Source organism: Gossypium raimondii, chromosome 12 (genome assembly GCF_025698545.1).
Source record: "Gossypium raimondii isolate GPD5lz chromosome 12, ASM2569854v1, whole genome shotgun sequence".
Classification (NCBI taxonomy): Eukaryota; Viridiplantae; Streptophyta; class Magnoliopsida; order Malvales; family Malvaceae; genus Gossypium; species Gossypium raimondii.
In genome coordinates, this window is record NC_068576.1 from 32,576,972 (window position 1) to 32,589,618 (window position 12,647).

The 12,647-nt window shown below is 30.6% G+C and overlaps 2 long non-coding RNA genes across 2 annotated transcripts; both read left to right on the top strand.

The window, feature by feature from the left end:
• Positions 1–8,357: 8,357 nt before the first annotated feature.
• Positions 8,358–9,994, top strand: LOC105763702 (uncharacterized). Its single transcript, XR_001124389.2, has 4 exons — positions 8,358–8,711; positions 8,952–8,975; positions 9,048–9,101; positions 9,933–9,994. It is a non-coding gene; the product is annotated as an uncharacterized LOC105763702 (long non-coding RNA).
• Positions 9,995–11,414: 1,420 nt separating this feature from the next.
• LOC128035606 (uncharacterized) lies at positions 11,415–12,407 on the top strand. Its single transcript, XR_008192112.1, has 2 exons — positions 11,415–11,551; positions 11,988–12,407. It is a non-coding gene; the product is annotated as an uncharacterized LOC128035606 (long non-coding RNA).
• The last annotated feature ends 240 nt before the right edge of the window (positions 12,408–12,647 follow it).

The window sequence follows — 12,647 nt, forward strand, 5'->3', positions numbered from 1 at the left end:
CGTTGACTAAAATGAAAGTTTATATGGTGATATGCTCATCCGCGTTTTCTTGGCGCGCATATGATGTTATGTGCTCAACATATTTGATTAAGTAAATATAGTAAGTAAATATGCACAAATAGATGGAATGTATTGAATAAGTGTAATCAGTATGTTTATATGATAGAATCTTATGTTTAATTGTTAAATTAGAAATAATATGATGTTTGTTTTATGTCTTTGCTATTGAACCATGAATATTATAATAGTATGAAAATTGAATTGAAAGATCCAATTGAGTAGAACACAGGAATGAGTACTTTCATTCAGTGATATGTGATGAATTAACGAAAAAGACCATGGTTGGACCATGGCAACATGTGATATGTGATTTCCATGTAAGACCATACCTGAGATATGGCATCGACATCGATATGTGAGCCAGTGTAAGACCATGTCTGGGACAAGGCATTGGCATCATTAAGATTATGAGAGGTCCCATGTAAGAACATGTCTGAGACATGACATTGGCACCGAGATGAGAGGTCCTATGTAAGACCATGTCTAGGACATGGCATTGGCACCAAGATGAGAGGTCCATGTAAGACCATGTGTGGGACATGGCGTTGGCACCGAGATAAGAGGTCCCATGTAAGACCATGTCTGGGACATGGCGTTGTCACCAGGATGAGAGGTCCCCCGTAAGACCATGTCTGGGACATGTTATGGGCACCGATATGAGAACTCCCATGTAAGACCATATCTGGGATATGGCATTAGCAGTACAGGAAACATCTCATGTAAGACTATGTCTGGGACATGGCTTTCGCATGTTATTATCAGACAGGAGACCTGAGTATCCTTAGTATTCCAAGTGATTCAACGGGCTAGTAAAGAAATTATGTTACATGAATGTTCAGGTAAAAGTACAATAAACAGATTCAGGTAAGTATAAAGATTAAGAATATTTCAGTTATCAGTTGGTAAAAGAATTTCAGCAAGGAAGGAGTAAGTTATAATCATGAGTTGTTTACGCAAGCAAGTAAGTAAACAAGTAAGAGAGTAAATAAAGAAGAAGTTAATTTGATGAGACAAAATATTCAGGTATGATACCTAAAAGAATGTATGTATTAATTGGAATTTTTTTTATTGAGTGGAATAAAGTGAGGTTCGTGATAACAAAATTAGTTAGAGAAATGATAATTAAGTGGTAAAGATGTTTGTGTGTGAAGGTTACAGTCGAAATGAACATGATGATCTTTTCTGGATATTATATATATTCTTTTATCCTCAGAGATATGTATGTGTAATTGTTCAGTTCTGATAGAATTCTTATGTTGTGAGAATGTTAGCTAATTATAATGTTAGACGAAGGCCCTGTTGGTCTTGTCGGTTTAAGATTGGTTATTGTTCTGTTTTGCATGCATATTTAGAAAGTGTATTGTTTTGCTAAAAGAAATATTGTGTTGATGACTAAATTACAAAACATGTAAACGTGATATGTGAAGTACATGATATGGATTATTAGTAAATTACAGATGAATAATGAATTTTGAAATATAATACATGTATTAAAGATAGAGAATATATAAATATAAGGATTATTGGTACAAGGATTAAATTGTAAATGATGTAAAAACATTATGCGAAAAGTGTAAAAGTGATATGCATGCATGATATAATTTGCTCAAGTAGATGAGATTAGAACTACTAGGATATTAGTGGTATATCATTAAAGGATCCTAGCACACTGTCTGATTAATAGCACGCTAGTGCTCTCCCATTATTAGCACATTTATGTTCTCTATATAACACTTTAGTGCTTTCTGTTTTATAATGAATAATAATGCACCTTCGTATCAGTTTCGTATATCCTAAGTGTTATGTCTAATCTATTGGGCCTCTGCTAAAAAAAATATAAATAATTTTCGCTACAAGGTAAAGGTTTACCTCTGATTCATGTTTGAAATATTGAATTAAAAATAAATTATGAAATGCAAGGATAGAGAATGAATACAAATACTAAGCTAGTAATTATGTGCGAAGGGAACTATAGAATTATAGAGATGATTTTAAGAAAATAATATGAAGAAAGGACTTTTGGTTAAGTGGAAAGAGAGGAAATAAGAGCTTGATTAAGTAAAAGAAGAATATTATTGAAAAGGAAGTACAAAATGATATAAAAACTAGAAATGTTAGTGATAAGAATAGATAGAAAAGGATAATTAAAAGAAGAGAGAAATGATGAAGTTCATGATCAAAATAAAACAAGGAAATTTCGAGGACGATATTTATTTTAAGGGGGAGAGAAATGTAATATCCCGAAAATTACTACTGTAATACCCCGAAAATTACTACAGTAAGAAAGTAGGTATCCTTGATAGTAAAATAAAGAAATAAAGTGATAAAAAGGGAAATTTTGAGTTATGTAAACATTGGGAATTATATTATGACATATTAATTCAAGAAAGGATTAAATCACAAAAGTGACAAAAATTTTGTTGCCCAAGAGTAAATACTCGAAATTTGAGCGGTAAAAGTGTAAATAAAAAAAGTTGAAGGGCCAATAGTGTAAATATTTTAAGGGTGGAATAATCTAGAAACTAAGAAAAATGGATGAATTAGGACCAAATTGGAAATGTGAAAAATTTTGAGGGACTAAATCATAAGTTTACCAAATTAAGTGATGACTCAAGGATGGAATTTTTAAAGATTATAAAGGGCAAAATGGTCAATTAGAAGAGAGAGAAATCTAGAAGGCAATAATGATGTTGGTGATATTTTAGAGTAATTAATTAAATAAATATTAGTTTATTAATATTTTAAGTTGATTTTTAAATGATATTTTATTATTTTATTATTATTCTATTTAGTATATATATGGAAGGAAAGATGAAGAATCTACATCGTCTTCCCATGCATCCATCGTATGAAGAGATAAGAAAGAAAGAAACTTTCTTTTCTTTACAACTTGGTCCTTTCACCAAAAATTCACCATTTTCACTTAAAAATCCAAAGAATTTTCATATCCATCAAGAGAGAAAGATAACAAGCACTACAGCAAAATAGACTTTTAGCGGCGTTTTTTTAGGCTTTTAGCGTCGCTTTTAAGTGCCACCAAAAGTATTAGCGGTGCTTTCACAAGCGCCGCAAAAAGTGCCGCTATAGAATTTAGCGGCGTTTATGTGAAAAGACGCCGCTAAAGATCATGGCCTTTAGAGGCGCTTCTGTTAAAAACACCGCTAAAGATCATGACCTTTAGCGGCGCTTTTGTCACAATCGCCGCTACATGTCATGACCTTTAGCGACGCTTTTGTCACAAATGCCGCTAAAGAACATGACCTTTAGCGGCGTTTTTGAGAAAAGAGCCGCTAAAAAACTTGACCTTTAGCGTCACTTTTTATCACAAACGCCACTATAAAACAAACCTTTAGCCGGCTTTTCTCAAAAACGCCGCTAAAAACATATCCTTTAAAAATATATATTTTAATCAAATAATATTTATTTTTATGATAAATATTATATTATGTTTTATTTTTTAAATTTGAACTTTAAATATACTTTTAAGGATAAATAAAAAAATATTATTTAAATTAAATTTTTTATGAAAATTTTAACTTTAAAACTAAATATAAAAATTAATGAATTTAGTTTTAGAATTTAAAATAATAAATTAATAACACAATTAAAATCTAAAAGTTAGAACTCAAGTTGTCGTAAATATTAAAGTAAAAATAAAAATTTAGAATCAAAACTAAAATAAATAGTACATATGAGAAACAGATTGACTAGTTGAACCTGCCTATGACTATACACATTGCAAGGTAATAAAAAATAAAATGCAGTCTGCTACACCATCTTTGCTCTGCAAGTTTCATTGAAGGCATTCGAAACTATATCCTGCAATATAAACATGCATTATTCATAAGAAAGATAAAAGGTACAAACCACACATGTAGGGAGAGGAAAAGTGAAAGAAAACAGAAATTTATGCGTGTAAATACAAAATGCTTCAAACACAACCTAATTGTGATTCATAATAAATATTACCTCCACTACATTGAAGAGTGAGTGGATCCAAGTTCGAAAGCAGAACAAGTTTTCCAAACTCGTGTGCATCCCGCACCTTTCTTCCCAAGGCTGAAGCAATGTAGGAAGCAGTTTAAGATCAGCTTAAAGAATGTAGACTAATTTTCCCACAAATAACAGCAATCAAAGTAGGCTATGAAAATAATTTAAACAACTGGTTTAGGAGTGACAGAGGAGTGCTTACGAGTTCTCCAAACCATTTGCTCCTATCCTGTAACCATGAATAAACAGCAAAATGTAAGTACTTCTTCACAAGAAATATCCACATCAAGGAGAACAACAGAGAGATGACAGGATAGTAAATCTGTAATAAGGAGGAAAGCAGAAACTTGCAAGCATGATATTGTACAGGATGATGAGGATTAAAAAAATAAATTTATTCATCCAAAAAGAAATACGAGTAGAAGTAAGAACCAGGTAGGAGAAATAATCAAATGAGACCACATTATTCTTCCAATAAATGTTAAAAGAAATTGAAATTTGAGATCATGTGATTTAAAAAAAAAAAGATCCAACGCAGTAGGGAAAAAAATAGGCTACAAAGTGAGGTGAAAAAAGAAAGAAAAGGTGTCACAAGATTTACCTATCATCTATGTAGTAATACAAGAACTGTAACAAAGCCATCACGTCAAACAATAGCATAATAACAATCTTAACAAATTAGTAATTGTCATTGTGTGTCTTTCAATGCAACTAACAATCAAATATAATGTGCTAAAACAAAGCATGTATCTCAAAATAAAATAAAATAAAACACACTCACATTTACAGAGAAGAGAAGGTAGTCGTCCATAGACATCTACATATTTGTAACTCATCCTAAAAGTCTAATCCCATATATCCCATTATCAATTATGAATTATCAATAAAACTACGGTATTAAAAAAGTAAGAGGATAGACAACAAAAAGTCAAGGTTAAAAGCTCAATTACCATGTCAATATGGATAATGGGAGTCTTTTGAGTACCAGCAGAGACATTCGAATGAGACTTCGTAAATCCATTTGATAAACTAGGAAAACGATTATGATATCTATTTCTCCAGGTTCCAACGAAATGCAGCCTTGAATTCTATAATAATTAAAAGACTCGTCAGTGTATAGTTATTATAACAATATTTACAGACATAAACAACTCAAATGCATGAATGCCCTTTCAAAGGGAAGCCAAGAAAGCATTAATATTAACAGTCTAGTTAATCAATTACTATTGATATAATCAAGTTCAGTGAAAAAGATACCACAATGAAATGCTCGATAAACAAAACATATTGCGCTACTTGGGCCACTACCAGGGATTCAATAAACTTCAAATGGAACTATGGCAATCACCATATGCCAGTCTACAGAATACACTGGTAATTAACTCAGTAAGGCATACTCAAACAATTAGCCACATAAAGGTTTAACATTCCTAATAATTGAGGGGGCAGAACAATTGGCTTGAAGCAAATATCGCAAAGGATTATAGAGAACTAATCAAATATCGCACAACAATGTGAGAAAAGGAAATCATTAAACTATTCAAACCATAGTGAACATGGCAAAGATAAGTAAATTTGTTTAACTCATTGTGCAGTTACCTTCTATTTGGCGCCAGCCACGACCATACAACCTTAAAGCTTCAAGAAACCCGACCAAAAATCAACCTGACCCACCCAATGGACTATAAAGTCAAGATTCAAGCAAAAAAGAAAATTTGATTCTACAGAAAAGGAAGAAAATGATTGAAGTTGTTAAGGTTCAGTGATCAAAGCCATTGAATATATACTCAATAGTACACGTTTAAGCATTTACAAAATGTACGCTCTATTATGACACCATGGGTTCATGAAAATTTAAAGTAACTGGTGTTTATTAGTCCCACTTAACTTATCACTCGATAAAATCAAGTCATGTATCTTTGCATAAATAAATGTAAATCACAAGGTTACTAAATGAGCAATTATTAGATTAGTGACTTGTGCTTTCATGTATAAAAGAACGAAAAAGGAAAAAGAAAAAACAACATACAGTGGCCGAAAAACACAAATAACCGCAAATAGATTAAAACTTCATACACTACAGCAAAACAGGCTTTAAGCGGCATTTTAGCGGCGTTTGTCCAAAAAAATGCCGCTAAAAATCGAGCATTAGCAGCGCCTTACGTAAAACGCCGCTAAAGATCGAGCATTAAAATGAACAAAAAACGCCGCAAAAAACCTAAGCCTAACGGCATCGTTTTCTACCTTTCGGGGCTTTAGCGGCGTTTTCTACTTTTCGGGGCTTTAGCGGCGTTTTGGGAAAGCGCCGCTAATGCTCAGATCTTTAGCGGCGTTTTTGTAAAAGCGCCGCTACTGCTCGGGGCTTTAGCGGTGTTTTCTAAGAAGCGCTGCTAATGCTCGGGGCTTTAACGCCGCTAATGCTCGGGGCTTTAGCGACATTTTTGAAAAAGCGCCACAAAAACATTTTATCTGTCTATTTACTATTTAATTTGTTTATTTATATTAATTAAAATTCAATTTATTTTTAATTGAATATTTGTTAAAAATGGAGAAATTAAAATACTATTATTTAAAATAATTTTAATTTTTTTTGGGTACATGATTGATTGATTTTTAATTTATATATTAAATAATTTTAAATATAATTGTAAAAGATACGATAGTATTAATTTTAAAATATTTAATTTAATTATCATTATAGTTTAAGGTTTAATATATATGGTTTAGGGTATATATATGGTTAATTTAGGATTTAGGGCCGGTTTAAGAGTTACAATTTTAATGTTTATAGATTATGGAATTAGGGACTATGGATTAGGGATTTTGATTTAAGGAGTTACAATTTTAAGGTTTATAGATTATGGAATTAGGGATTATGGATTAGGGATTTTGATTTAAGGGTTGTGATTTAAGGTGTATGGGTTAGGGGTTAGGGGTTATGGATTTAAGGTTTATGGATTCGGTGTTAGGTTATGGTTTAGGGTTTAGATTAATTAGTGTATTTTAATTTATATATTAAATAATGTTTAGGGGTTAAGGGTTAGGGATTTCGGGTCAGATTAGGGTTTAGGGTTTAGATTAATTAGTGTTTTTAATTTATATATTAGATAAGGTTTAGGGGTTAGTGGTTAGTGGTTTGGGGCTAGGAGTTAGTGATTTAGGGTTTAGAGATTCAGGGTCGACTTAGGGTTTAAGGTTTAGATTAATTAGTATTTTTAATTTATATATTAAATAAGTTCTTATATAATTGTAAAAGAGTTAATAATAAATTGTAAAGATTATTAATTTAAAATTGATATGCAATATACAATAATTGAATATAAAAAATTGTAAAATATGCGAGCTTTGGCTACGTTTATAGCAAAAACGTCACTCATATGTATTAGAATTTTCCAAAACGGTGTTGTTTCATTACAAGAATTTATTTTATTAGTGGCGTTTCTTCTGTAAACGCCAGAAAAGGTAACATTAGCGGTGTTTATGACTAAAAAATTTAATCTAAACCATTTGATATATTTAAATATTAGATTTAAAAAATTAATAAATAAATAAATAATGTAACAAATTGATACGATAGGTAATTATCTATTTTGGATATATAGGACCAAATTATACCAGATAAAAATAAAATACAAAAACTAAAATCATTCCACATCGAACATCTATCAAAATAATTATATTTTAGTTAGGAAGATATATCTCTAATAAAATGGAGATTAGATCGAAATGAATAATATAAAATCATAATTAACGTCTCAACCTTTAATAGAAATTTGATACGTGAGAGATTAATTGCTTACATTAGATAATTCTAACTTAATAATGAATTACTGACCATTTAATCATTTTTTCTTATTAAAATATCGATATTTATTTTGAGAGTACTTGAGTTTTTTTATAAAAATTCAATTTATAAAAAATAATAATAAATGTTTTATAAAATCACTTAACTAATAATTTTTAACAGACAAAATAAAAGATTTTTAGCATAGCAAAACAATGTCGTTTTATTCCAAATGAAATAATTTTTTGTGGCGTTTTTATGAAAAACGCAGCAAAAGGTAAGCAATAGCGGCGTTTTTATAGAAAATGCCACAAAAAATAATTTTACATTAAAAAAATAGCGAGATTTTTAGCATATCAAAACAGTGTCGTTTTATTCCAAATAAAATAATTTTTTGCGGCGTTTTTATGAAAAACGCCACAAAAGGTAAGCAATAGCGGCGTTTTTATAGAAAACACCAAAAAAATAATTTTACTTTAAAAAAATAGCGCCATTTTATATAGCAAAATAGTGTCGTTTTATTCTAAATTAAATAATTTTTTGCGATTTTTTAAAAAAAAAAAAAATTTACATTAAAAAAATAGCGCCATGTTATAAAATCCCCTCCCCTCCCGAAATTCCCATCTTCCCCCCTAAAATCCCTAATTTCCCCCCTTAAACCCCAACTTTACAAACATACCGTCCTTTAAAACTTTTAACTCCATGCCCATTGCTATCTTTTCTTCCTCTATCTTTTCTTCCTCAACCCCAATTCTTAAACGCCCAAATTTGGAAAGCTATTTTTTCTTTCTCTGCAGAACTTTTCTGGTACACATTTTCGCAGGACGGGCATAATTTGGAAGACTCAAAGCAAAGCACTACTGATATGTCTGTTTCCGTGAGTTTACTCAACCCTATTTTATAGCATGTAACAATAACCTGCTTTTAATGTAGGCTGTTTTGCTAGTACCTTGAGGGCATATCCATTGCTAGTTTTCGTATAGTCTCAACTTTTAGGTTGCAAAGTCAATCAATCCTAGTGAATGAGTATAATTATAGAAATTATTTGCTGTGCTTCTCGAGGTCGTTTATTTTAGGGATTTAGTTAATGATTTTTTTGACTGATTTTTGTTTTTAGGTGCAAAATCTTCTTCAACAAATGGTGAGTTATAACTGGACCCATTCTATAGTTGTTGGAATATATCTCAGTAATTGACAAATATCTCATTTGCAGCAATCTAGGTTTCAAACAATGTCGGAGTCCATCATCATAAAGAATATCCTTTTTGTATATTTTTTAAATTTCATTGGAACATGTTCTTTTTGTAAGATAGAAATTGTTGAATATATGAAGTGTCATTGAGTTGATTCATTACTTAGATGATAATTTCCTAGAAAAGGTTGTCTTATATTTCTTCGTTTAGCATTTTCTTTGTATTGTTGTATGAATAGTTTGAATTGTCTAACGTAATCTATACTTTAGTATCAAATTTGTCAACTTGTTGGAAAATCTTGGACTATGAGGTTAAGCTTTACGAGATGGTCTTTTTCCAGTTGAGTATGAAATAAGTTAGACCCTTTGTTACATTTCGCAGTATCATAGCATTAATTGAAATAGAAATAGAAATACCCTGAACCATAATCTATGGCAACCCTAAATCTAATATGCTAGATGATTTTTATTTTCTAAGATAATTTGTCCTAGCTTACATTCAATCTAGAAATACATTTCAACATTGTCTCTAGTTACTATGGATCTTATTAACCTGTTGCTTCAACGTTTTAGGGTGATATCGGTGTGGATTAGTTTTGGGTTTAGATGATTTCAATCTTAGCTTTTAGTTGTTTTTAATTTGGGTTCTGAGGTTTATTTATTGGGTGTGGTTTTAGATCATTAGGGACACAGTTCACTTCAGAGTTATGTTAATTTGGTTTTGAGTTAAATTTTGTATGATCCGATTGAGTTGAATTAAAAATGGGTTTTCTGGGTTTAATAATTTGCTTCTTTTTTATAACTGCTTTTTCTTTTTTTGTTCATTTATATTCTTATGTTTTCCATGTGTTTGTTTTAATGCATGTTTGGTATTTCACATATATATATGTTTTGTTTGCTTTGAAGGTATGAAGATCCTCATCATGGTGAGGCGAAAAGCACAAATGAGATGCATAGAGAACGATACGAGCAGGCAAGTTACATTCTCAAAGCAAAAATAGCTTACTAAATATTTTCTTTAGCTACTTAGGCTGGCCAAGATTTTGTTGGCAGACAACCTTAGGTAAAGTCACCATTTAGCCATGTGCTCCTTTACTGCTCAATACCTATACTTCCATCAACTCTCTGAATGACACAAGATTAACTACAAAGGGTATATAACAGTTTCATCTTCATCAGTAATTGTTTTCATTATATTAGACAGAATCAAAACGTATATGAAATCAAATATTTCTTAGTAATAAATGTCATGACAAATTGATATAATTACAGAGTATGTGAAAGAATATTGTAGTCAACTGAAGACATTCATGCATACATCAAATATAGCATAATAAGAACTGCTTATCATAATCTAGCAGCATAAGAAAAATTATATTGATCATGGGAGGCTAGGAAAGAAGTTTTAACCATACAGCTAGCATATCCTAGCATCAAAATATCCTTAGAGGAATAGGATCTAAAGGAAATGTGGCTATTCAAGACATTCAAAACTCCATATAAATAATAGTATAATTAATTCCCAGCAACCAAGTAAAGACATTCTCATGCTTCATATAAAACAATGTTTTCTCTTAAACTATATTTCTAAAATAAAAGAGGTGTCTTGGAAGTATCATATGGAAATGGTTATTTTATTTGTAGGCCTTTTTTAATATATTTATGTAGTATTAGTCTCATTAGAAAAATATATAATTGGATGTTATTCATGTTTAAATCCAATAATTTCTTCAGAGAAAAGACAGCAACATTAGTCAACTTTGTTTACCTAAAGTCTTAATGATCTATAGATGATTTCATATATGACTCTGATCATTGTTTGAAAATGTTTATGTCATGTTTAATATGTAATAGATATTTTCTTTCATCTTTTGAAATTTATTGTGGAAATGCTTAATGATGCTATTTAGTTAATCATTTTTTTTCATTTGAGGTTTTATTGCATTTATGCCTATATACATGTAGCTTCTATCCCAATTAAAACATTGTTTGGTTTTTAATTACAAGCTTTTCCATGCATTGATTTGTGTTTCTATTTGGATATATCATTTATTTAGCATGCAACAAACTATAGAACGTTATAGGTGGCATACAAAGGATAACGAAACCAATAAGCCAATTGAACAAAACCTGCAGGTTAACATGTCTTTTGTTTTGATGTCTTAATACAATTAATTATAGATTTATTTATGATTTTCATCTCTTTACTTTATATAGATTCTCCTCCATTTGTTAGTAAACACATGAATTTGAATCGCTAGTTTTTGTTAATTGTCATGTATATATTGGTAAGGTTTAACATTATTGTCCTATTGGATTAATTTCATGTAAATATAAATTATATATATACCCAGGTTATTAATTGCATGTTTTTATGGTGCATATTGACTTAGAATGGCAACATCTAAAGGCTAAATCAGCAAACATGTTGAAGACAATAGAGGATCTTGAAGTTTCAAGAAGGTATTGGTCTTTTTATAAGATTCAACCCCCCACCAAAATATATATTGGGGTTAAAATATAAGGTAAGTCCATGTACTCTTAAAAATTTTGATCCATCTTTGTCTCTCACTATGATGGACATTAAAGGCTTTCTGCTATGCAGCAATAAGCTCCAGTTGCAGGCTTTTTGGCATATGTAGAATTATCTCGGCACTCACAAATGCTTTTTCTTGCCAAGGATGTTTCTGGTCTACTTAGATGAACAATGCTTATTCGTTTTTTTGTTTTCTTTTAACTATAAATGATAAGAATGGAGTCTTAATGACAATTATTATCAATGCTCTTTTACTCAGTTTCTAGTGCTGCAAGTGTGAGCTAAGAAGAAAAGCTATTTTTTTTCTTGTTTGCAAAATTGCTAAAACGTGTGTGCTTATGATAGAAACGTGTGTGCTAAAACTGACTACTGCAAATATGACAACCAGCTCCTCACACTTTTTAAGTCTTCACTCTACTTCGCAGGCCTTGTTTCTACATTTGGAGCGTCCTATGTTACTAGAAACAAAGGACGTCGAGCCAACATCCCTGTTGCTGCAGTCAGCTTCTTCCTAGGAGGACCTAGCAATGCAGGTGCGGTGGATATCACAATGTTGATCATAGGACGCATTCTTCTTGGTAAAGGCATCTAAATGTGTTTGGTATTTTAGGTATCCAAAATTTATTGATGCACTTAGAGATTTGGATGATCCTCTTACAATGGTGCACCTGTTTGCAATGTTAACTTTGAATCTTTGAATCTTTGGATTTAGGATTTGTTTGAATTATCCTTCTAATTAGTTACTTTTCTCATTTCCTACTTGATAGAAATGTGTTTGACTCTAGATATTTTCATCATTTCAGGCAAGAATGATTGATTTTTATTACAGATCGATTATGGTTTTAGTCCCTCTGTTATCATTTGATTTTAATTTAGTATAATTTGGTTTCTTTAATTTTATAATATTGACGTGAATTTAAAAAAAATACGGTAGATATGTGAGTTTATTATTCGTTAGGATTGATTGGAATTTTAGGTGCTCATTTATTTAAACATAATATTTTAATTCTAAATTTAAATTTATTAATTTTTATATTTAGCTTTAAAGTTAAAATTTTAATAGAAATTTTAATTTAATTAATATT